The 5,061-nt window shown below is 32.8% G+C and overlaps 1 long non-coding RNA gene across 2 annotated transcripts; it reads left to right on the top strand.

Annotated features, from left to right (window-relative positions):
* The first annotated feature begins 2,557 nt into the window (after nucleotides 1–2,557).
* On the top strand, nucleotides 2,558–4,425 carry LOC109046026. Of its 2 annotated transcripts, XR_006158517.1 has the most exons (5): nucleotides 2,558–2,724; nucleotides 2,858–2,890; nucleotides 3,048–3,141; nucleotides 3,479–3,570; nucleotides 4,161–4,425. It is a non-coding gene; the product is annotated as an uncharacterized LOC109046026 (long non-coding RNA). The 2 variants fall into 2 exon arrangements; XR_006158516.1 differs by lacking the exon at nucleotides 3,479–3,570.
* The last annotated feature ends 636 nt before the right edge of the window (nucleotides 4,426–5,061 follow it).

Raw genomic sequence — 5,061 nt, 5'->3', positions numbered from 1 at the left:
TCCCCTACGACTGTGATCATAAGGCTTCAGTAGATATCAAACACATGAAAAGTAGGCTACTTATATAGACATAACACTTGAAAATGAAAATGTGGTCAAAACTGGGTAGACCAGTTTCAAACATTTTTTCAAATAGGCCTATATGTATAAACGTATTAATTATTTATCAATATAATAGCCTCTTAATTTTTGAACATGTAGAGTAGCTTACAAGAAACTGCTCTGGTAATAAGCAGCTGTATGGCATGAAAAAAACAAACCTGACTCTGAAATAATAGACATCTGCTGATCATACAGTTATCTAGTTTTCAGAAATGAGGTCTACTCTATAGTGATTTTTTTCTTTAGAGACGTGTTGTATTAACTATTACCAGTAAATTCATATGTGCTCAGATTAAAATTAGCCTATATTATTATTGTATTATTTCATTTAAGCTGTAACTGTGAATATATTTGGACACTCCATGTTAGTCACTGAATAGACTTACATGATTTTCAATTGATTTTTAGGTGATATTGTTTGAAAAGTGATTTATAATGAGTGCAAAAAAAAAAAAAAAAAAACAATTATTTATACAGTTTATTTTATTATCAAAGCCTAGACCCTGTGTGATAACATAACCTGAGGCTTAAAGCTGTGATATTATTGCTGTCCACTAGAGAGAGCCACATTATAATGAATAGGCCTATTTAAAGCTTATTTTTAAAAATCTATTTCCACACTTTTGAAAAGAAACGAATGCATATAACAATTTAATTTAACTATGATGTACTGACAGTATAGTTTTATATAATCCGTGTGCATTGCTTATCCCAAAGATTTTTCAATTGTTTCAATTTTACTAAATGCTGTCTTAGTTTTTCTCGATTCCTAACACACAATTCATGAAACAATTTACCCCTTTCTCACAACTATAAACACATTCTCATAACAAACAAACTTGTGCTAACTTTCATGTAAAAATCAAATTCTCCAGTCAAAAACCATTACATCTATCAATATCAAACTTTGGCCTCAGATGACAAAACCTACAGTACAAATACACACACTATAAAATCCAATAGTTTGCCTTACTTAAATATAATAAGTTATCTTTACTTAGTTGTTATACTTACTAGGTTTTATTAAAGTTACTGCTCATTTTAAAGCGAATAAAACAACTTGCTGCAATGAGTAACTCTTACTTAAAATATTCAAGTAGCTACAACAAAACCGATGACATTACTTCACCAGTGAGAGGCAGCAGTGCGCTAATGTGTTGCTAATGCGCAACAAAACCACAGAAGAAGAAGTAAGGACGGTTAGAGAGCATGAGCAACAATGCGATTTTTGTTTTGAATTTCTGCGCGTCGAATTTGCTGAAACTACGAAGAAGTAGAGAGACTGGCTTGCATTTTACCTCTGGACAAAGACTGATTACTTCTTTCTAACACAATATAATAAGGTAAGTTTAAAAAAAAAAAAAAAAAACATTGTGTGTGGATGTATCTTTCTGTGTGCTGTTAATTTTAACTGACTAACATTAGCTCCTTGTCAGCACCAGTGTTAGCTAACAGGCAGCAAAGATCTTTGCTATTAGAACAAAAACTGTAGAAATACAGAACTTGTGGCACATTTTGGTAAATTTGAAACTTTTTAAAACTTTTTTTATTTCTCAAATTGAAAAATGTGTGTTGCTAGTTAAAAATGAACGCATGAAAATTCGAGGTACGATTCAAGAACATGCCAAAAGTCTCCAAGATGAGCTCACAGTAGTTTTTTAAGACAATCTTTATGTGCCACTGATAGTATTCATTGTTAACAGTAATCTTTTGCTAAATTCCCTCTATAATTTTATAACACTATGAGGCTTTTGACACTTTTTAGGTTAAAGTCATTTTTCAGTTTACAGTTTTGTCAACATTTTAATACAATCATAGTCATTACGCGATCACACATTTAAGGTTTAAACTGAATGAGCTCGTTGTCTTTCAGTAATTATTTCTTTGCTGTGTTGAAACACTGAGTACTGTAACAGAAGAAATGTTGCTTTTGAAATTGTTTTTTTAAACGAATGAGGCCTCAAGTCGATATGTATAAAAATGTTCTTTCTATTGTAAAACATGCAAATATCAAGAAACTAGGGGTGCACGATATATATCGGCCGATGATTAATGCGCATCTCGTCAGTAAAGCCGGTTCTCTAATCAGCGGTAAATTCCAACAGGTGCGCGATTTCACATAGAGCAGCATTTTCTTTTATTTAAATGTATATTTAAGTTTACATTTATGTTCCAACAAACTTGAAAAATTCTGCTTGATAAATGCTCTAAAACTTTTATGTAAATGATTGACTTTTATATATATATATATATATATTACCTGTTTTATATATTTAATACTTGGTCCGTTTATTGATTTGTTTGGTTAACTTTAGATATTTCTTTTTTATTTGTAATACCGTGGAGTGCACAAAATTAAGATTCGAGAGATGGTTCAAGTCAGTGCTCAATAAATGATGTTAAGTTTAGAAATGTTGTGCATCCACTTATTATTAGTGTGACATTTTAGCATGCAAATGAGGGGGAAAAACTTCAAGATATCAGCCCTAAAAATCGGCAGCACATATCGGCCATCGGCTGACCCTGACCTCTAAACATCGGCATCGGCTATAGAAAAACCCATATCGGTCGATCTCTACTCTGAACAGCGGTCTTGTGAACATGGGCCTCAGTACAATAAAGGTAAGGTATTTCAGGTTTTTGACTCAATCATGTGCTACGCTTTATTTGCAATTTCAAATAATTTCTTGCAGTTCCAGAATACCTGTAACCGTATTTCTGTATTTGTAACTGTATTTCTTTTCACAAATCTAAGAGGACACTTCACACCCTACAACCCCGTAAAAATGTATGATTATAATAATAATATTTAAAATAAACATAATTAAACATAATAATAATATTTAAAATAAACATCGTCAATGACTTCATTTACACTTTGACAAACATGTTTCTACTGTAATTTTTTAATTTCTTAAACTTTGTTTTTCTTTTCTTACTTCTAGAACCCAGATTCGTCAGAACTACACACCCATCTGAGGCCTACTGTACCTGTTTTATTCATGATCACCGCAGATACTTCTACAATTGACCCGCTTTGTAAGTTCTCATAGTTACACCTTAAAAAAAAAATTTTAGAAAAAAATACCTGTGTATTTGCTGGTATATTACTGAGGTACCTTTATAAAGATTAATGTTGATTAACTACCTAGTTCAATTAAAAATGAAAAATGTGCCATTTAATCTCCCTTCTGTCATTTTATTCCATAAAAAAGTCTGCATCTTCATGACACGAATGAAGATACATAACCCAAATCTCTGACAAATCTCAAATCAATCTATATGAATGGAGCCGATTAATCTACTTTTTTGGGCCAAACTGTTCAATGAATTGTAAGGAGCAGTTTCAGTTATATTTCCACTTAAACTCTGTTAGGCATGGTCTGATGAACTGTTCTTGATCCAGAGCTCTTAGCTGAACACAATGAACCATGCTGTAGAACACCTGGAGTGACGTCGCTGCTCAGGGTTGGTCGTTTGTCTTTTGCCTAGCCACCAGTTTCTCTGTAGCTGGCCAACATGCTATTTGAGTGAAGTAAACAAGTTAATAGTAAAGTTAAAAGTAATATTTAATCTTTCATAACATGGGTGCTATTTACATCAGGTACGATATCTTAACTATTGCATTACTAAGGCAATGACTGACACATTTATGTTGCATTCAAAAAGAGCTCTGTTAACAGCCCAACAGTGAAAAAATTGAAACTATATCCGTATTGTCTCAGCATGGAATGGTTAAGCATTGAGAATTAAGAATGGTTTGGCCTGACAGTGGAAAAGCGAATCAAGTCTATGAAAAGACATGATTGCTATATGATCAACTGTCTAAAGTGTTGGGTAAATAGACATTCAGTTAAAGGACAGAAATTTCTCAGATTTCACTGAAAATGTCTTTATTTGTGTTTCGAAAATAAAAAAAAGGGTGAGTAAATGATGACATGAATTTCAAGTTTGGGTGAACTAACCCAATGGCATGCCTGTGTAGGCAGGACAGATAACACTGAAAACTGATCACCCTCATTTCCCTGCTAATACTGTTTTTATTTGGTTTTATACAGGTGTCTGATATTGATGCAGTCTGGGCACTAGTATCTGTTGGCTTGCTGACTATCACTGAAGATGAAGTACTTCTCCAAATCTTCTCTGCCTTGACCCTGTGTCTTCTGCCATCATTGTTCAGTGTAGTACTGCAAAGAACCGTCTCCAGGGTCTACCTCGCACATTTGCTTCCGGACCGCCATGTGCTACGTTTGGATTACTGGTACATGAAGATTACCCTGATACTGTGAAGAACACTTACAATATGATGCTTGACTTGGGACAGAAAAAAAAAACACTGGCAACTTGTGTGGCCAACTCATTGCCATACTTAATCTCATCTTACTGCTACCTCCACTGTTTAGTATAAACAAAAGCAGACAGTTTTTGCTTTGTTTCAAAATGTTTGTAATACAAGTTAAAACTGCATTGAAAAATATAAAAAATATATTATCTTTAACTTTGAACTGTCACTACCTTTGATTTATGGGTAATTATGTGTGTGAAGAATAGAACATTGTTGTCATGAATTTTTAATGGATGTTTGAACCATATTAAGTTACTGGAGTAACGCTAACTTCTTCTTTTTTTTGTTTTTTTTATTTAAGGCAATTGGTTAAAACTAGATTGCTGTTCAAGTAAATACAACTTAGAAATGTTACTTGATTTAGCTAAACTTAAATGAGTTGTTTGAAATACGCACATAGTATATTGCAATTAATAATTTAGTTGTTGAAAAAAGTGATTCTGAGTTACAAGAACTTGAGTGTAAGTTTACAACAAATAAACCTTTGTTAGTACAAATTACTATTCTTATTTCACTTTACTTGTTTTTTTTTCAAGGCAATCGGTTTTGCATGCTTTTTTTAAAATAACTAATTAGAATCAGACAACTTCCCTGCCCAGTGAACACTAGTGAGA

Source organism: Cyprinus carpio, chromosome B24 (assembly GCF_018340385.1).
Source record: "Cyprinus carpio isolate SPL01 chromosome B24, ASM1834038v1, whole genome shotgun sequence".
Classification (NCBI taxonomy): domain Eukaryota; kingdom Metazoa; phylum Chordata; class Actinopteri; order Cypriniformes; family Cyprinidae; genus Cyprinus; species Cyprinus carpio.
This window is presented reverse-complemented; position numbering and strand designations above follow the sequence as displayed.